Genomic DNA, 21744 nt, shown 5'->3' on the forward strand with positions numbered 1-21744 from the left:
TTACCCTGCCTGCGATGAGGCCTACCCTGGGTTTACCCTGCCTGCGATGAGGTCTACCATGGGGTTTACCCTGCCTGCGATGAGGTCTACCCTGGGGTTTACCCTGCCTGCGATGAGGTCTACCCTGGGTTTACCCTGCCTGCGATGAGGTCTACCCTGGAGTTTACCCTGCCTGCGATGAGGTCTACCCTGGAGTTTACCCTGCCTGCTCCACGTTGCCACCATCTGGCTCTTCATCAGTAGATACCTAGCTACTGAAATGGCTTCTGCTTGACGCCGGGAAAAATGTGAAGACAGAAAAAAATGACAGAATCTCTGAGAGAGATATAACGGTGATTTTCCAGGTACGACCATTGAAGCACACAGCATGAGGTTTGGAGCAGAAGGGTGATGTCACCCTGCCCATCAGGCCCGTGTTCTCACTGGTCCGTCCGGAGCAGAAGGGTGATGTCACCCTGGCCATCATGTTCTCGATGGTTGGCTTGAAGCAGAAGGTTGACATCATCCTGGGTATCACAGCAGTGTTCCCATTGGTCAGCTCGTAGAAGGAGGTTGATGTCATCCTGGACATCAGAGCAGTGTTCCCATTGGTCGGCTCGTAGAAGGAAGTTGATATCATCCTGGGCATCAGAGCAGTGTTCCCATTGGTCAGTTTGAAGCAGGCGCTTGATGTATGTATGTAGATGCTGCTGACCTTACACAGCCTTAATGCACCGGATCAATAACACAGGCTTTGCTCTGTGCTCTGCTCCAATTAAGGGTGCAAATGACAGGAGGGTTGGAGGAAAAAAATATGTATATTGTTTAATGACAAGATATTTGCAGAAGGCTAACGTCTCACAATGTGATCTGTGACTGGGTTACAGCTCAGTTTGGCTCTTACGAAAAGCACAATAAAAGCAAAAAGGAAATGCTACATGATGAGAGCTGTCTGTAAGCAAGCTCAGGCCATTGCTGTGCACTCATTATTTACTCTCTCAGAGTGGGTTTAGCACAGGCGAACTCTCCATTACAGCTGATTTAATTCCGCTGATTGCACCGTTGGTTGGTCGGGGAAGAATGAAACGCAGGAAGGGTGAATCTAAGAAAGCAAATCGAAAGGGAATTAGGATAAATGAGGCCAGAGACTGTGAGTGAGGTGTCAGCACAGGTAAGCAATTGAAAAAAAGACAGGGTCAGTAGTGACATTCATTCATTCGTGCCACTTATTCAGTGTTAGGTCACAGTGAGGCTGGAGTTTCTCCCAGGACCCATGAGGCACCCTGGACTGGACCCTACGCATGGCACACACATGCTCTGAGCAGTTTATACACACAAGAACACGTAAACTGTGTTTTTGGACCACGGAGTAAACCCACACACACGAAAGGAGAGCATGCAAACTCCATGCACAAATGCCACTATTCCGCTGCCACCAAGAACCAAGCCACCAAGAACCAAGACACCAAGCCGTACCCAAGCAGTACCATGCACTGAACGTTTTCCACTGTAAATAATCCAAGCTGCAGTCGATTCGTACCCGAGCTAACATGGGCCCTGCTGGTAGCGTGACCAAATCCAGCTGGTTGTGTCACCACCATCTTATTGGTCAAAATGCACAGAGATACCAGTGTTCTCTGTCCCATGTATGGATTGTCTGAAGGAAAAAAATGGCATATTCTACATACAGTATTACCCATTATTAGTAGTTTCACACATCGTCAAGTATTGATGCATTCACCATACCTCAGAACCTGAAAATTTCCAACCACCTACTGTAGAACATCTGAACAGAATGGATCCGCAATGCAAAATTACGCGAGAAAATGCTAATTCCACTAGCATTTAATGTTAACATACCGTAAGAGGGCAATTCTCACAGACGTGCTAGAAAATTAGGAAATTAACACACACCATGTGAACAGTAAATAAGCGCCTCTTCGGAATTACATCACTGTCACTCTGCAAATCTGGCAACTCCTTCTGCAGCTGAAAACCAAAGCAAGCTGGCACCGTGCTGTAACTAGTCCCTCTTCGTAGTACGGCTCGGTTCCTGCATACCAGTGGAAAAGGGCCAAAAGCCAGAGGGGTCAGTTTCGAACCCCCAACCCTGGAGAGGGTGCTACAGTGCTCCCCACTTTACCACCATGCTGCCTATAATACGAGATGTAGCTGCATGACAGTCCTGCCGTCCGCCCTACACATGAAGCGGGAATCTTTGCTCTATGTCCTTGAAGACGGCATGGCCCCTACACAAACAGCCAAAAACGTGTCACTGGGCCTACTCATAATTGAGGTAATTGAGACAAAAAGTAATTAGCTTAATGAGTCCAAATGAGGTTGGACTGGACCCAGCATCACTCAGCAGGAAAGTAGGACACATCTTCTGTAGAACTAGCAGATATCCAGGTTGTCAGGAAAGGACAATTGCATCCTTTAACTACCTTAAGAAATTCATAATATGTAGTCTGGGTAGGACATGACCTACACACACATACACTCTATATATAAGTAAACCACCTAGTCCCTGCAGATAACCGTTTGTTCCCCCTCTTCCCCCCCCCCAAAAAAAATAACTAATAATCCCCTTCTGGTAATGCTATTGCCCCCCCCCCCCCCCCCCATGAATATCTTAGGCCCTACTGTCAGATTGCTAACTTTGAGCATTTTAGAACCTTGAACTATTAGCATTGTAGCACCTCTGAAAAGACTTATCTTTCTATTTTAAAAGTCCTACCCAGGAGGAAGAAAGACATGCAAGTAAAACACACCAAGGTAGAGAAAGATTTTACTCTGTTGTACTTATGCATGATTTTATGTCATTTTTAGTGTAGGCCTTGCCGTCTTGAAAACTAGTTTTACTTCTGCCACTAAATGGAGAAACTTGACTATAATCTTATTCCAAAGAAGCCCAAAATAGCCTCACATAATTGTGCAGTTGTATGGCAAGGATTTTCTAGTTTGTTCTGCCACCGTGAGAAAGAGATTTATTTTAAAAAAAAACCTTATTCTAACAGATCTGAGAGTGGCCTGCTAGCAGTCACCTAGAGCAACTGAAGACCAGGCACAGCAAGTGGGCACTAATGAGGCCTCACGCCTAGGTGTAGCGGTACACCACAAACCGGCTGCTCGGGAACTCAGAAGACAGAAGGACTCCCATCGTCCGCATGCAAGACTGAACACAGGGCAAACTGTCCAAAGCGATGAGGTCCTCCTGCGAGAGGATTACAGGAGCTCTCCTTTCAGCAGACCAGATTTCTGGTGGCTAAACACGACACTGTCAGACAAAAAAAAAAAAAAACAGACAGCTCCTAAAAAATCCTGGCAAAGTTATTTGTTACCGGTCAAACGGCAGACATCAAGTGACCACAGTGTTGGGCATTTTAGGTCCAGAAGCTACAAATCCAGGCCAAGATTTAGTTTCTACCAACCAGTTGAGTATAAAGAGTCGCAGCAGTACTAAGCTGGTTGGTAGAAACAAAATCTTAGTCTAGATTTGTAGCTCCTGGACCTGAAATGCAGAACACGGAGTAACCAGTAGGGGTCCTCACCACGTCAGTGTCACCAGGGTGGTGTCATGGTTCAAGGATTGGTTGCCTGCTCAGAAGGTGGCTGGTTCAAATTCCACTCCAAGGTTCTGCTGATGTATCCTTCAACAAGATTTTTGACCATAGCTCTGACAACACATCTGACTTTGCAAGTTTGTGAAGATGTACTGGATATTCGCTATCTGCCTTGTGAAGCATGTTATCGATGCATAAACAACCGAAAAATGGTTAGGAACTCAGGAGAAGACTGATCAGACTGCATTGGGATCTTTACAGGTCAGAGGACCCAAATGACGAGCAATAATTGGGTCCAGATACACTCTCCATGTGAGGATTATTACAGTCAGACTGAACATCTATGTGCTTTGGTCAAATATGAACCGAAGGTAGTGTTCGGAATTTGTCGATAAACGTAAATCATAATAACTATGCCACCCTAAACTACATAATAGACATGCAGGATTTACTCCAGCTCTGTGAGGAGAACAAGCATAAAAAGATATGCTTACTTTCCAGATGGTTCTTCTCATTGAGGTTGGTGTTGACCAGCTTTGGCATTACTGCCTGTCGCACCTCCTCCGGTGCCCATAGGTCAGCTGCACGGTTGTCAGCCAGATAGCAACATTTGGCACCTTTAACCCCAGAACATCTCCGGGTGGCGGAGTGGCAGGGATGCCTCCCTGCTAACCCCTGCTGCTGGACCTTGGGTTAGGTGTTATCTCCACACCTCTTCTCCTTTCTCCTCAACCAGGGTCCTTCAGGCCCCTCCGCAAGCTTGCTCCAGACACCCCCATGTCCCTCAGTAGGCCAACGGCTGAATTTTGTACTGACAAAGCCATGGGTACTTCTACCGGGTAGATGATGGTTCTCAACCCAGCCTCCTTGCACTCAGCGCCGAGATCTGAGTACTTCAGAAAAGTGGACTACATACTTTTTCAAATAAGCACCGAAGTGTAATTAGACACCTATTGTGTAAAAAGAAATAGACTGTGTGTTTTCAGGGCAGGAATGATGAATTGAAACAGCCCTATACATGACATTATGCCTTTCGCATTGGGATTAAAGCACGTACAGAGATAGGAGCCTTGCTGTTAATTCAATTGGACTTGGCCTTAAGTCATGCCACATTATAACCACGACTGGCGAACATCATAGCATCGCTATCGGAAACTGCGAATGCCGTACCCTTGGCAGAATGATGTCATTTGGAGCTCATTAACATAACTCAGAGTAATGAGAACCTCCATCTTTGTTCCAGCAGATAATTTTTGTCCCCGAGTTGTCCATTATGGAACAGCAACGTATGGCATCGCCGAGGTACAACAGAAAGTCGGGGTTTTCACATGCCGTCATCCAGAGAGATGAAGATACCGAGCTTAACAGGAAGCTTCTGAACGACCAGCTGCACCTGACATCCAGCCATGTCGAAGCTGTTATAAGGACCAGGCTTGGAAGCAGAAGATAGAAAGCCGTCCACTGCAGCCAATCGAGTGGTTCTGAGGAGGCAGGGCATAGTCAGCCGGCCAATAGAAAGAGAGAACACGCTCCATCATCTCGCCACATGTAATGCGCCCATCCTGCATGCCTCCATACACTGCAGTGCATTCCCCTGTCAGTTTAAACAGCCGAAAATTCACAGGAACGATCCTGCTGAGGCTCGGTACTCAGCTGGTGTCACTTGGTGGGGAAATACATTTTGGGCAAGAGTCAAAACTTCTTTAACGAACACTTTATAGTCCGTGGGAAAAGCACTGTTAGAGCTCAACATTTTGTGTTTTTTATATATCATTTTTTGTTTATGAGTTTTATGAGTCATTGGCTGAAAAGGGGTATAAGAAAAACCAGTTCCACCCCCAGACCCCTTAGATTCAGTGACGTTCCTGCTGCCAGTAGTTTTCTTTTGTTTTATTTTGCGTTGCTTCGATTAATGCCACTGACACGGCCATAACACATTAAGATGTCTTTCAAATGTGTCTAGTTAATTTATGTAATTATCTACTTATTGAGTTATTGATAGTACTTAAAGGCAATTGACGGTTCTCTTTATATACTCGCCATAGAGAAACATCCAGGTATGTTGCTAAGAGATAAATTAAAGACATTTAAAAGAGATCGTCCAGGGTACGGATTAGAGCACAGTGTTTTGGTTTTCAAACAGCTGCCATTGCTAAAGACCGTACAAATTTAAATGCAATAATTACAGGCAAATGGGCCTAATGAGGGAATTAGAGAGTCAAAGAAACTGGGAAGTATGGGGCTTTATTCTGCCAAGGACCGGTGACAGCAGCACTCAAACTGGGCCGAATCCTCCTCAGTCTTTGCTATAATATTTCACCACCCATGAGAAAACAATAAGCTCAGGACAAGAAGAAACATACAGAAATAATCATAGAGTTGGGATAAAAACTCTATATACCACTGTGAATCCCCCAGCCATCAAGAAATACATATTTATGAACTGTAATGATTTCAGCATCTCAATAAAGATGCATTACATATTCACAGAGTGGGAATCTGGGCTCGTCTCATAAACAACAACTTAAAGAGCTTGCGCAGAGACCAGGGATACTTCTAACGAGTTGGAAAACTGTAAAAATTAATATATCAGCTTCTCGGGAAAGAGATCCATTAGCGAGTGGTGGGCAGCGTGGTCTGCGTGACGGAAAAGGTGTTTTAGCGAATCGGACACGTCACCAGAAGACTGAGCGGAGCTCTTTCACAGAGCATATGCTGGCCAGTATACAGTACTGTCTTAGGCAGTCTAAGAAAATGTAAATGATCTTTATGTTGTAAAACTAGAATATCGTCTGCCAATGTGTGTCAGCCATTTTATAACCGCTCCCAAGGTCACTCCTGTATTTGCAGCAACTATCTACTACAGCCATGTGTTTGTGGACTCGATCCCTAGCCTACCGTGTTTGGCTAATCAATACTTCATTCACTTATTTAACTAAAGAGGTGAATTAATTAATTGAGCTATTGGTGAAACTGAACTAATACTTGGAATGGCTAAGGTGCCCGTGAGGAAAGGTTTGGGAACTGAAGCGGTGTTCATCTAGCCGTCCAACTAGATACCAGTAAGTTTCTGGAGCAAAGAAGAAATTTTTGATATTATTTTTTCATTTGTTATTGTTAATTTCCATATAGTCTAATGTTAAATTGTGTTTTTTGCTGCGCACTGTGCAAATGTACACTTATTACTAAGATAAATAGACTTAAACGTTTTCTTTGATAGAAGACTTTTGCACGGCACTGCACTTCTACAGTTTTATGACTGGCACCCCTGGGACATGGTACTAGTCAAGGTATATGGAATATGGATTTAAGGATGGAAGACATTTATGATGAAATACTGATGCTTCAGTATCTTTAAAGAAGAGATTTTGATGTGGCAGGTTTCAGGGGTGGTGGGGGGGCTTCTTCTTAGCAATGAAGCTGCACCTTCCACAGTAATGAACAACTGAGGTAACAACTCTGAGGTGCCATCTGGATGGCAGCACAGCCTGTGAGATGGTACATCAGCCTATAAGATGGCACGTCAACCTGTAAGATGGCACAGCAGCCTATAAGGTGGCACATCAGCCTGTCAGATGGCACCACAGCCTATAAGGTGGCACATCAGCCTGTAAGATGGCACGTCAACCTGTAAGATGGCACAGCAGCCTGTCAGATGGCACCACAGCCTATAAGGTGGCACCACAGCCTGTAAGATGGCACATCAGCCTATAAGATGGCACCACAGCCTATAAGGTGGCACCACAGCCTGTAAGATGGCACCACAGCCTGTAAGATGGCACATCAGCCTATAAGATGGCACGTCAACCTGTAAGATGGCACAGCAGCCTGTCAGATGGCACCACAGCCTATAAGGTGGCACCACAGCCTGTAAGATGGCACATCAGCCTATAAGATGGCACCACAGCCTATAAGGTGGCACCACAGCCTGTAAGATGGCACCACAGCCTGTAAGATGGCACATCAGCCTGTAAGATGGCAGCACAGCCTGTAAGATGGCACCACAGACTATTAGGTGGCACCACAGCCTGTAAGATGGCACATTAGCCTATAAGATGGCAGCACACCCTGTAAGATGGCACCACAGCCTATAAGGTGGCACCACAGCCTGTAAGATGGCACATCAGCCTATAAGATGGCAGCACACCCTGTAAGATGGCACCACAGCCTATAAGGTGGCACCACAGCCTGTAAGATGGCACATCAGCCTATAAGATGGCAGCACACCCTGTAAGATGGCACCACAGCCTATAAGGTGGCACCACAGCCTGTAAGATGGCACATCAGCCTATAAGATGGCAGCACACCCTGTAAGATGGCAGCACACCCTGTAAGATGGCAGCACAGCCTGTAAGATGGCAGCACAGCCTGTAAGATGGCACATTAGCCTATAAGATGGCACATCAACCTGTAAGATGGCACATCAACCTGTAAGATGGCACATCAACCTGTAAGATGGCAGCACAGCCTGTAAGATGGCCCAGCAGTCTGTAAGATGGCACTGCAATCTGTAATATTTCCTGTCTCACCTGAAGAACACTTCACAAACAGATGTCCAGTGCTGACCATAAGATCGCAGTGCAAACAGCCCCAAGCTCCATTATGTAGCGCGTCATGTGACTTGGCAGTTCACACGCCCCTCTGAGAGCAACGCCCCACTTTCGCCACCTCCCCTCCGTCCGCTGCGTCTCAAGGGCCCATCTGCCTGCTCGCACTCCATCAGAAGACCCTTTGAAATTGATCTCTGAGCCGGTTCGGTTCCTGGACGGCGAGGAGTCGCACGCTGCCCCAGGCCTCGATCGTTGGCCTTGAGTGATGAAGCCTCTCTCTGAGTTGGACATGTCTACTGGAGCAAAAGCGAAGGGATATTTCATCACACGATCTCGCTCAAAATCAGCCTGACTTCTTTTTAGTAGTTCTTTTCTAACTTTAAAATATTAATATTTTAAAGACCCGAAGACAAATACATGCCCAGGTTTCCTCTGACTTCTCCACAAAAGATCGGCATGCTTCGTGTTATTTGAAAGGCTCCATCCAAAGCGGCGCCGCGTGCAGTCGGATGGCAGAGAGCCGTCCGCATTGTTAGTCACGTCGGCGCAATTGTGCGCCACGTTTACGCGAAGGATTCATAATGGACACTGTGATGCTCCTCAAGAAAACAGCAGAAGGGATTTTTGTTCTGCCAAATTACTCGGCACAGAAAAGGACATTGTGTTCATCTGCAGGACTCCAGGTCTTTGACAGGAAGTGGAGCGATTTACACGACGAGAGCAGCTACCTTGTAAATGCAGGTAGGGATCTGCAGTTCCCGAAAGAGGCTGATTCAAAGTGAGTTTCCCCTTCAAACTGACATGCTCTGGGACATGGATTTTTTTTTCCTTATGATAATTCTCCCTCTGGGAGGGAAAATCATGAATAAAGCCAACTGGTAACGCAGTTCAGCCATGGATCATGTGGGTGTGTTTACCCACATGAAAGCAAAGCCTTTATGGGGGTGGGGGGGGGACACAAGCGCTCCGATCCTTAGAGTCTCTGCGTTGGGTTCTGAAGGGTGTTTGCTGTCATCCAGCAAAGGGCTCACGTTGGACCCCTCTGACGTGCCGGTCCGATCTCAGCTCCCGACCCCGAGCCTTATCTGAATTCCAGTGCGGCGAATGCTTAAGTCCCGGCCGTGAGCTGGTCCGCGGGATGAAAGCCGTAATCGAACAAATAAAGGAGGGTTCTGTGATGATAAATCAATCATAGCGAAGCCGTGATCGCCACCACGCTGCCCCCTTCTGGCCGTGATCTCTTATGCTCTTACATCCTGCCTTGTTTTACCTCAGATACTCAGCCAAGGCAAATGACATCACCATGGAAAAGCACACACTGCAGGTCTCTCTCCAGTGTTATCGCCTGGGCTTCCCCCTGAAACCCAGAGTCCAAGAAGCGGGACCCAGACGCAGGAGAGCGGATCCCTGCTCTGACCCACAGAGAACCTTCTGGGTCGGACAGAACAGCTGCAGTCTACATTTTAACAGTGACGGGTAAAGATTGCATTAACATCACATTTTTGTTGCTTATCTGACAATGTCATGCAGCAACTTTTTTATCCAGTTTCAGTCCAGTATTCAGGGGCACAATTGTAGGGCCCCCCCCCAGACTGTCAACCTTCAAAGCTCCTTCATACCTTCATATTACCTCATCTAGGTCTTTAACTGCCTGGTTTGCTGCTGCCCACAACAGCATAAGAACAGAGACACTGAAAGGTTAGAAGAAGCATCTACGGTGATGGAGCATTAAGGCAAGGAGGAGGAGACAGAGACAGGGATGCATACAGGGCTGCGGTACAGCTGAAAGCTGATTGGTTCCAGGACTGCCTGCTCCCCTGTCAGTCACCGATTCAAAACATATAATTGGCTAATAACAAGGTTTGCCACCCCACCTTAAAAAAAAATCCTAATCACCCCAGGACAATGCAGACTGGCTATTAGGGGGGGGGGGGGTAGCTGGTTCCTGTCATCTGCCAATGGGAAACCGCCCAGAGGTCTGTGGGTGGAGCCGAGTGCAGAGTGGACATCCTCTTCAAGTGCATTACAGGCCCCCAATCAGGGCGATTACAGGTTACAGACAGTGACTGATGGGAGTCCCTCTCAGCACTATTCCTGGGCTGGCCCGGCCATCAAAGGGGGGGGGAGGGGAAGGCGTCCTGTATTTTGGGATGGGAGCAGAGACAGGTGTAGCAAAACCAGCAGGAGGAATTGAAAACAAAAGATAGCCATTTCAGGGTCAGTGGGAGGTAAAACACACACGGGGGGAGGCAGACAGGCATTGGGGCCGTTTTCTGGTGCTGGTGAAGGGGGGGGGGGGTCTTTGTGGATATTAGGAACTACAGCACAGACGGACCGAAACAGCAGCTTCCTGGCTTTGCTGCATCTCCTCCACCTGGCCGACGCTGACCATCCCAGCCCGGAGAGAGAATAAGGAAGAGTGAGAGTATAAAGGATTATGGGAGCTGCGTTTTGGCAGGCCAGGCTAAAGACATGGGCTTATATGTTTGTGCCATGACTGTTCTATGAAGATAGCACTAAACCCCTCTAATTCCCAAAGACAGCAGCTTAGGGTAGCGGATGCACAGCGGACTCCCTCAGAAAGGCCATTTACTCACTTCAAACTCAATGTTCCAATTTAGCTCTGGATCTGGGACCCAGGCTTCAGGACGGGTTTTTTTCCCCTCCATTCATTTATTTCCTTAACAAATTAGTTATGTGCGAAGAACTTTGTCTGAAATTACCTTTTGGGGGGAACATGGTTGTGCTTCATCTAAGAGAAGAAAGACTCATGTAGGGGAGCTTTTCATATGGAAATTCGGTAATAGTCTCCTCACCCTCCGTGATTCTCTATATTTGCTCATGTCTTTTTTTGTTCCCCCATCTCGGAGAGCTGCCCGCGCTTTTTGGCTTGTTGGTATTTTCTTCAGACGGCGCCCAGAACATGGTTTCCGTTCCTTTATTCCGGCTTCTCCTGATTTTACCCCTCACGTGATCCGAGTCCCCGCAAAGTCACGCGGGAGTCACTGTGGAAGCCTGAACGGGGATCCCGAATCATGGCTCGAAGGAGACTAATATGCCTTATCTGCAAACATGACACTAACGATGCTCGTTACATGGGAGGGGCTTCAATTTAATGTGTAAATTGACTGGCACGTTGCTCTTAAAGTCAGTATCAGCACTGACAGCACTATCCACGCAGCAGCGGTAGATAAGGAGGAGAGAGGACAGTGATGGTCCCGGTGGCAGAATTTATCTTTCCCATAATGCCCTGGGGGAGGATGGGGGGCAGGTTGGCATGTTGCAGTATGTTTTTGCCTTTCTGCCTTACAGCTAGATTCCTGAGCTGAATCACTAAGTTAAATACTCCTCTGTGCTCACAACATAAATATGATACTTCCAATTTATCAGATGCGAACTAAACTAACTGTACTACAGAAGGCAGCCAGCAATATGAATGCATAATGGAATTCTGCCTGGCAGCGTGACGTAACTTACAGCACCACCACACATAAAAATAGTGCATCTCGGTAAACGTTACGGATCCTCCCCACTTTCAGCACGAGAAATTAAAAAACGCGAAACAGCTCATAAGCACAAGTTTCCACTCTGCTGTGAAGGAAGTCACCTGCTCCCTCAGCCGCAAGCTGGAGGTTTCTCCAGATAAGAGAGTCATCCTGGCCCAGAAAGCAATTCGGGGCCTTGGCTGCAGCCCCCCGCCCTCCCAGAGCTCGCCGGCCGCCACTATCTGCCACGCTGGAAGCCGGCACACATCCGAGCCGCGGCTGTGTCCGTGATGAATGGCTGGGACCGGATAAGTACACAACAATAACCTCCCAGCAGCCGCCGTGCGGGTCGCTGACGACGTCCAATTTATCACTCAGCTGTCGCTGGATTTTATCAAGTCTGCTCCCCGCGTCCTTTGATTTATTTTACAATTTATTACCTGCCCTGAGTCAGCGTTTACTCTCCGTCACGCCCGTGCTGTTCAGGAGAAGAGGAACGAACAAAAAAAAAAAAAAGAGGGGGAAAGACTCCCGTTTGCGACACGCGCGACTGCTGCAGACATCGTTTCCTGGTTCCGCGACAAGTGCGGGAACCCGGCGGTCCGTTCCCAGAATGCTTTCCCCTTAATCGGAGGCCCTCTCGATTCAGCGGTGCCCCCTTCTGGAACGCCAGAGTTACGCGGGTAGAGCTCATTTCAATTAAAATACAACAGGAGCCTTGCCAGAATACAGTTTTCTTTGCCTGAACAGATGGGGCGCCATGGTGGATGTGCACCGTTACCTGACCTCTCTTGGGCTGGGGGTTTAGATCACACCTTCTCCCGGTGTCTGTCGAGCAGAGGTGGAAATTTCAGGTCCAGAAAGTACAAATTCAGACCAGGATTTTGTTTCAACCAACCAGCGGAGTACTCTGTGACTGTGACTCTTTATGCTCAACTGGTTGGTTGAAAGTAAATCATGGTCTGGATTTTTACTTTCTGGACCTGAAATTGCCACCTCTGCTGTGGAGAGTAGAGATCCCTCCTGTGCTGAATGAGCTTCCTCAGTCCAATGACATGACGTCAGAATAAACGGTGTATCTAAATTGCCTGTAGAGTGTACACTATGCGATGGGCTGGCATCCCATTCTGGGTGTTCCCCTTGCCTAGTACCCTGTGCTGCCTGGGATAGGTTCCAGACCCTCTTGCGACCCTGCACTGGATAACTGGTTGGAAGATAAACAGATGGAATTTTATCAATACAAATCAGATCAATAAGACTGGCTGACAGCAGGTGCGGACGGCGCTGGGCCTGGGTGTTAGGGGGGAGCGTCAGATCTGTGCAGCGAAAGCGGAGTAGCCACGGGTGGTAAATCAGTCCGTGACCAAGCCGGGCACTCAATTTATAACAATTTTACACAGGATTTTCTCTTCATTATTTACGAGTTATCATATCACATTCTCAAAAGGGAGGAAAACCGTCTGACAGGGTCGGGAAAAAATATAAAACGCAGCCTTTAGTTCCGGCGAATTAAGCGGCTGGAATTGAAAATCGACTCCTCATAACGCACCCCTGCATTCCAGGGTCTACGCTTGTGATGCCATTGCGGTCATGTGACAGAGAAGGGTGGCAGCGAGGAAGCGGGCGTCCCGTTGGAGGGGAGGACATCAGGGATGTGATGTGTGTGGGCGGAGTCTAACAATTTTACAAGAGTACTCCACCACTACAACCATGGCTCTTGCTATGGACAGCATATGGACTCCATTTTTTTTTCTGGGGGGGGGCGGAGAAGCATGAAATTTTTCTTTGCATTACATAACATGCCTGGGGGGGGTTACCTTCATATTACAGCATTTTGGGTTACCATCCTCCACTCCATCCATTTTCTGTAGCCGCTTGTCCTATGCTGGGTCCAGAGCCTACCCAGGAGGCAGGGAACAACCCAGGATTGGCCGAATGCACTAATAATGTATTGTCACAAACTCTTGTTCAGTGCCTTAGGGCTGAAGCGGGCTACCAAAAAAAAAAAAAGTCACAGCTGTTGCATTTAGTGTTTCCTGCAATGATAAATGAAGGAGAGTAACTGTTTTAAGTTACATTTTGACACTTCAGTGACTTTATGGATACATAATTCAAAGGCTCATTGCTGCTTTTCCCCTTGATTTGATCCCACTTTTCATATAAATACTGTCACCACATAACACGAAAGACAAACTCAAATATGCGGCACATTTCGTCTGCGGATCTAGAAATGCTAAATGTACCGTGGCGGCAGTTTAAATATTAAAAATAAAAACACGGCACATAAAACACATCTGACGGCTGCACATTCATTTAAGACGAGCGCTCGGCTTTCACTCGTTGTGTTATTAACAGCGATGCCTTCGGATAGTCTTGATGAAGTCTTTCAGTAGGCGAGCCCTCGCTGTCTCCCAAGGGGTGGGGGGGTGATTGTTTTGGTGGGGGCTGTAATATGTGTACTGCGGATAGGGGGGTTGCCTATTCTCTGCAGAGCTCATTGTCTTTCTCTCTGGTGTAGCTGAGCAGGGACAGGCAGGGTAAATAAGACTAAATAAGACATTTGTGGGTTTTCCTCCTCTGATTCTCCTATTTAAAAACAACATCTCTTGCAGCTTGACGACACTCACCATCCATCTGGCTTTGTAGCACAACATCTTCTACCCAAAAGCTCTATTTCATCTTAATTAATGAAGTTAAATTTTGTCTCCATAATCACCGAAGAACATCTTGGAGTGAGATCTTCTCACCAGCATGAGTTATGAAAATCCCATTCACTTGAAAATCCCGAACCCAGTCACTTCTTATAAGTGTCCCTAATGTTTCATTACCTTTCCACTTCTCTCTACCAGCAATTTTAAGATCATTCTGATAACTTATCCATCCATCCATCCGTCCATCCATCCATCCATCCATCCATCCAATCCCTGAGCCCTCTTGTAGGTCCCCCCTGAGTCTGGGTCTGGGACAATTTCCTCAATTCTCCCCCTGAGAAGGCAGGCCTGGTCCCAAAGTGCCCTGCTTCCAACAGTCCTCTGGAAGAGGGCCTGCCCACACCTCAAGTCTGACAAGAGCAGCGTTTTCAAGCTCTTCAATCAGCAAACATCCATCACGACAATGTAAAGGAACCGTGCGAAGGGCTTCCTGTATTTATGCGTCACTATCTATTCGTGAGCGAGACGTCAAATCCTCAGTGTTGAAACAAGAAGAATCAGATCACAAAGACCTTCAGAAGTGGCGCAAAGATCCGTCACTGACAATGAAAGGACTTAAAAACGTCAGTGATGTAAAATACCAAATTCACATCCACAAAGAAACACTCTCTGCGATTTGATTCCCTTCGGTACACTTCATTATCCTGTGTGAAGCCTTGACAAGCATAAACATACATATAACACCAAATATTCTCTTCCGCCCGCATTCTAAAATCTGTCAGAACAGTGTAGAGTAGAAGCTGTTTTTGAATGAACTAAAGGATGTTTAAAGGGAACACAGTTAAACTGTTCCTGCTCTCTTACAGCAGACAGATCACCTTGCAAGAGAGTATGTGTGGGGGATGAGGGCAGTCTTAACCCTGAGGGAAAAGGCTTTGATTTGGTTTAATTGTTGTCCTGCTAACACTGTTACCCAATATACAGCACACAGTTTTACCCATATTTATACACAAGCAGATATTTTACAATCATTATTCAGGTTCACTTTTGGCTTAATTTTTTTACTTCAAGTTATTAATCCACATCCTTAACCACTAACATCCTTAACTACTACGCCCCCTGCTGTCCTTTTTACTTCAAGTTATTAATCCACATCCTTAACCACTACGCCCCCTGCTGTCCTTTTTACTTCAAGTTATTAATCCACATACACCACACACTGTCCTTCATTCCACACAGTCTCCACTCCAGCGCTCCAGCAAGAACCATTTTCCTGATGTCATTTATTAATCGCAAATTGAAATCGCTTGACTTAGCCTGACTTACTTGAATCCAACGCTTGCTGCCTTGGGACAGGTGACACGGCGCATTGCTGCAGCTGAGGGGGAACTTCGTCGCAGTAAAAGGAAAATCGCATTGGAAACGGAGGCGAATGACTTTACCCAGCATGCCGGGCTGCTTTGCATGTTAACGCTGACAGGGAAGGAAAGGAGAGGAAGTTATATTTAATTGGATTTTGATGGGTGCCTGTTGTCATGACACCAAGATCTCCCCTTTGTATGAAGTCATTTTCGAAGCAGGAAGACCGCCTGCCACAGGAAATTAGGTTCTTACATTAGCCAGCGGTGATAGAGAAGGAAAGGAAATTTACCTGGACGTTCTCAGCTTCAGGCCTCCAGTGCAGCGACACTCTCATTTTGTGACGCTAAGCTGGATTATTCACTTTCTCCAAATCAGGAAAACTCCACCATTTTTTTTTATTTGACTCTGGATGATTTCATACACTTGGCAAAGGAAATTACGTCAGATGTGTGTTTACTTTCTAGAAGGTTCCCGCTCGCTTGTGGGGCAGCCTTGTTTTTCAGGACTCAACAAAAAGTATAATATGAGTGTCTATCCCAATATAAATACCAGGATTCTGCTCTGGGTGCTATTTAGATGTAGTGAATTCGGCAGAGCTCTGTAATATGTCTTTCTCTAATAGGAATATCCACACTTGCCCCCTGCTGGTCACCAATGTGCAGAGACACTCAATTGTCACCATCTTTATGTTAAATGAGCAGAGACTCATGAAGAAGGCAGAGGCCTATGACAGTATGCATTCTGTCATTGGATAAAACTAACATTAAGCAAGAAACTGCTTAATTAGATACATGTATGTCATCCACCCTGTTTGTGTAACATGTAAATAAGCTCATGGGTGGAATACCGACTTGGGAAGTAGTCACAAATATTTTTAAGTGCTGACTGATTTTGTGATTTGGCACAAAAAGCCTTACAGATTGTTTCTGTGTGTTGGACATGCACCCAGTATTGCCTTAAAGCTCACAACAGCATTGGTGTGCTCTGTTTTTGTACCAGAAGGAATAGCAGGAGATGTCAAGAACATTATCAACTGGCTACAGCGTTAGTCACCCATCGATGGGATTTGTTTACACGGCCGGAGCTATTAACAATTAATTACACTGCTTAAGCCGTCTAACCGAGCGGTTTGTCAATTAATCTGGTGCTTTGCCAAGAATATTAAGCAGAGCCTTTTGTGAGATTAACCCTCAATCCTGCACAGTAATAAATTGGACAATCCACAAAGTCCTCACACGTACGGTAAACGCACTTGCACAGCAAACAGCTCGCCCTTAACGAACGAGGGCGTTTTCGGGCGATTTAGGGACGTCCCCGGCAGACCTCACCACGCATATGTGAATCACATGGTAAACAGCTCGCCCTTATCAAACGAGGGCGTTTTCGGGCGACTTAGGGACGTCCCCGGCAGACCTCACCACGCATATGTGAATCACATGGTAAACAGCTCGCCCTTATCAAACGAGGGCGTTTTCGGGCGACTTAGGGACGTCCCCGGCAGACCTCACCACGCATATGTGAATCACATGGTAAACAGCTCGCCCTTATCAAACGAGGGCGTTTTCGGGCGACTTAGGGACGTCCCAGCCAGAGCGTATGCGAGTCCCACAGACTTCTTCCTTGAGCTGGAGATGTTTGCATAGTACACGGGATTTGGTGATGCAGATTGGATGTCTAATACTTTGCCTGTTATTCTCATGAGTGTGGAGGTACCAAGCACCATGTTTTGGGTCTAAGGCTTTGGCCTAGTTCAGTCTGGTTTGACATGCTTTGGCCTGCTGCACTGGCAACAGGACCCATTTTTTAATAATAAATAACTTTTAGACAATGGCTTTGTTCATAGGAGTTCAGTTGCACAAATCCCTGCATGCACAACTGGTTGGATGTGCAAATTATGCTCACTTTTTTGGTTAAGTTTGGCTGCCAGCAGTGACATTATGTAAAAAGAAAGAGGCAGGAGAACCTGAAATCACTTGAACCATGTTCCAGTCAAGATGAGTTTACTTTTAAAAAGGTAAATATTACAGCTTTAAAAATGACGCATTTCTGCTGTTTGGACAGTGAGTGGCTCTCTGTAGGCATCCTCACCACAGCAAACCATGAATATAAACTCTTCTCAAATGATTTCACGTGCTATTGCAGCCGTTAAATTAAATCTATTCCATTTGTGCTGCTGAGATTATTCAAAAATGTTGCCAGTGGTTACTTAATGTAAACTGTACCTGTGACATCATCAAAAATGGCCACAGTGGAGGTGGGGTGGGCTGGATGGCGGCAATGCAGCTAGAAGGGTTCGTGTCTTTTCTAGCAGAAAAATGGACGGTGATAGCCTGCAGTTAAAGCATGCTGTGAGAAATTGTTGGGACACAGACGGATCGGCTCTGGTCGCCGGGTTTTCAAAATGGCCTGGAAACCGAGAAACACATAGATCGCCTTGCGTGACAGAACCCAACAAAATTCACGTTCATAATAATCACTGTGATCATGGTGGGGGGGGGGTTCAATGGCATGGAAGGCTGACGTGGACAGAAAGGCAAGGAGTGCTTATCTGCGGGCTGTCTGTATCCAAACACCGGTCGCTTTCAAAATGTGGAGCAGCCTAATTCAGACATGTGACTCCTGGGGTTAATCTCCCTGTCTGTAGATGTCAGATTAAAACAGGAGCTGTGTATTCTCGCTCCACACTGATTTGCTCTTCAAATGGAGGATCAAGCAGCAAAATCACATGAAATATTTTGCCTCTCAGCTAAAAATATTTTTGACTTTAAATAAACATTAAATACATAGACATTGAAAGATCTTATCCATAAAATATAATTACTTGCGAATTTTATATCAATAAATTATTTTCCATTCCGCTCTACACCCATTAGGCCTTAAAATTTTGTGTAAGAACACTACGGTACAACTTATGCTTGTCAGTGTTTACCTGATTATCCTGAACTGGCAGGAGCTAAAATATGTATGTGTATATATATATATATATATATATATATATATATATATATATATATTATAAAAGTGACCAAAACAGCACTTCAAACCATAGACAAGCTGAAGCTGCTCATATTCATGCTTTATCAGGTTAAAGATTTGAAAGTCCTTAGTGTAAAAATAAGAGCTGTACCATGCTTAAGGGAAAAGCATATCTCCACTGTTGGGGTTTAAGGTTGCTAAGATCCGTACCCTACACCATATACTGACCTTTCAACGCCCTGATGTCTGCAGCAGCAAGAAAGCTCAAGATTGCGGAGGGTCCTCGTGCCAGGGCGTGGGTCTGGGGTAGGACATATTTCAGTGCAGTTATCGGTGTGTTTTTTTTTTATAGAGACATACACACACATTCTCAGGGGATTCGGTTCTATCCTGAAACATCTGCCAATTTTGCTAATAAATTTGCATTTTATGAAAGGGCAATAATGACTCATTTGCTTGGATGTTTTATTAAAACACTCCCTGCGGGAACTAAATCTTTACCTCCGATTCCTGAAGGACGTCCGGGTGTAACGCGGTTCCATCAGCCTGCGTTATTAAAAGCTCCACGTACCGCGCGTGAGGTACGGACCTACTGATTGATATTTATGTGCATGTTCTTGCTCGCTAACCGCAAAAGTCATGTGAGCAAATCTCAAAAATAGCTTTCTTAAAATAAACCGCAAGGTTGTATGAATCGCTCGTGCCAGCGGAAAACACTGCGTGGGAAAGCGATCCACACCTTGGAGCTTTGTGCTGAACTGGATTCATTAGCCGCTGCGACGAGCGCGGGTCCCTTCAGCGCTCCCAGTTTGCGCGCGGGTCCCTTCAGCGCCCGCGCGTCGCACCTGCAACATCAGGGTCACACTGAGGAGGTGGGAGGGGGGGCGTTACCATTCGCTCCCCTGTTCAGTTTTCAAAGACAGATTATTTGGAAACAAAACTGCAGGAGCGCGTGCAACACTGCCGATCTAAGACTAAATCTGTTCCTGTAGGATTTATGTTAAAATCACATAGAGCACTGGGACTCCACCTTGTGCTAAGGATTGTTGGTTCCAATCTCATTATAAAGCTCCACTGATACTGGGAGTTGAAACGGTCCTGCAAGTTGTAGGTATGAATCCTACACTGAAGCAGGCGTCTCTTTGTTGATAAAACATTTAAAATGTAAGATTTAAAATATTTATCCCATAACCGGCACAAGCTGAATAAATAAAGGAAACAAAATTAACTAAAATAGGTGCGGCCATGAAAGGGGAGCGCAAGATTTTTTACGCAGCAGAAACAAAGCATCTTAATAAAGGCTTTTCGGTGCTGAAATCGGATGGGGAGTGGGGCGGGGGGTAGAGGATTGAGAAGAACAAAGACTCCCCTTCTCAGAGAAGCAGCTTCGCGGTGTAGAACTACCGAGTTCCATTCATCTTTAATGCATCAAAACCTTGCCTTCTTCAGTTTGCGAACTCACAGCAGCAATGGAGGAAGTGACAGGATTGAAGGGCGAGGCGAGGGGGCACCGGTGAGAGGAGGGGTTACCGCGAGGACGCACGGGAACGCTGAAAGATTGATGAGGAGACAGACATTCAGCTCGTCTGCCAGCCCAGATAATTGGGCAGACCCCTACTCTCCCTCAACTACGGAGTAGCCATTCGCGGTGGCCGGTTGTGTTGCGCAAATTTTTGTTGCTTTTCCTTGTAAAATGAGATGATACCATTGAAATCCCTGCCTGTTTCTATTTTTTTTTGCTCGATCACAGTAGTATTTCAAGGCTTGGAGTGACCCCTGCTGGTCAAAAGTATGCACGCACTAATAATGACACAAGTTCGTGCATTAGACAACACAGGAAATCCCAGCTTGCATCACTTCCAAGGCCAATCCTGCAGTGTTGGCACAACCCTAATGTTCCCCCTCCCATGGGAACTAAAGCCTCAGCCCAGGTCATCCTATATTGAAATGTTTCATTAATCTTAATGAGGGACTTCAACTAGGAAGATTTACACAAAAAAAGACAACATAACTCATCTCTGCCTAAGGCAAAACACTTCATTTGGAATTGCAAACTCCCTTTTAGGGAAGAGCTGGTCCACGTGTTACTTCATCTCACCAGCTTTGGAAACATCGAGCCTTTTTCCCATAAATAACTGATTTGGATATATTGCAACTCATATTCAACATCTACAGTGACTCTGTATAATATACCGTAACTTAGCACCCATTTAAGCTGCTGGATTTCTCAATTAAGGAGAAAAATCTTCTTGATTATAAATCCAATAATTGACCCGCCACAGCAGATATTGTGCATGAGAGTTTTCAGCAGGGATATGAGGTCAGGGCCCACTTTTGGGTTATAAATCCAAGAAAGGATGCACATCTAGTTTAACCCATTCAGGGGTGGTGAGAATCTCTCATTTGAACACCAAGCAAACAGAATGGCAAGACCACGGGAAAGCTTGGAGTTGCTGTGTGTTACCCAGGGGAACGACTGCTCTCGTCTGAAGTTGGTACATAAGGTACGCCCCTGTTGGACTGCGTTTAATCTCCAAGGTACAGGAGCCATTTCTGCGACATCGGAAGCACGTTACCACCGTATTTAATCAAAATACGCAGCAGTCAGAAACAGTCCTTTTAAGTAATAGCAGCCCAGGCGTGGAGTGTTTCTGATCCTTTTTGAATAGCTGTACTCTATACAGCAAAAAAAAAAGAACTGGTTTGTCTTCTCTGCACGTACAAGGAACCCCCCCCCCCTTTACGGGAAGGTGTTAGTCACAAGCCTACGGTTCTGATATATTCAGCCTGTATTCTGGCTAACGTTTGATCTGCGATCGGGTTTCGATTACACCCGTGGAAGAAGAGTGAGCTCAAGGCACACGTGTGCTACCTGCGGTCACATCCCTCTCTAGAGGTGTCCAGTTCTGATATCTACCCTCCCCACCCCCACAAGCCTTCATCTCCCTACTTTCCCCTAAATTCTGAGAGTACGTCCCAGTTCAATTGCCCCCCTCCCCTGCCGCAGATATCTGAGCAGCTGCAGGAATATGCAAGTCGGTCACATTTAAATAAAGATGTTTTCAACTTGACATCTCCACCCAATGACCTACAGCAGGGGTGTCAAGCTTCAGTCCTGGAGGGCCGGAGCCCTGTACATTTTTGGATTTCCCCTCATTTAACACGCCTGATTCAACTC

At 46.2% G+C, this 21744-nt stretch overlaps 1 long non-coding RNA gene across 1 annotated transcript; it reads right to left on the bottom strand.

The window, feature by feature from the left end:
• Positions 1-593: 593 nt before the first annotated feature.
• Positions 594-20098, bottom strand: LOC111848863 (uncharacterized). Its single transcript, XR_002839410.2, has 4 exons — positions 19068-20098; positions 18795-18867; positions 15555-15701; positions 594-1081 (listed from the first exon to the last, which is right to left on the bottom strand). It is a non-coding gene; the product is annotated as an uncharacterized lncRNA (long non-coding RNA).
• Between the last annotated feature and the right edge of the window lie 1646 nt (positions 20099-21744).

Source organism: Paramormyrops kingsleyae, chromosome 9, assembly GCF_048594095.1.
Source record: "Paramormyrops kingsleyae isolate MSU_618 chromosome 9, PKINGS_0.4, whole genome shotgun sequence".
Classification (NCBI taxonomy): domain Eukaryota; kingdom Metazoa; phylum Chordata; class Actinopteri; order Osteoglossiformes; family Mormyridae; genus Paramormyrops; species Paramormyrops kingsleyae.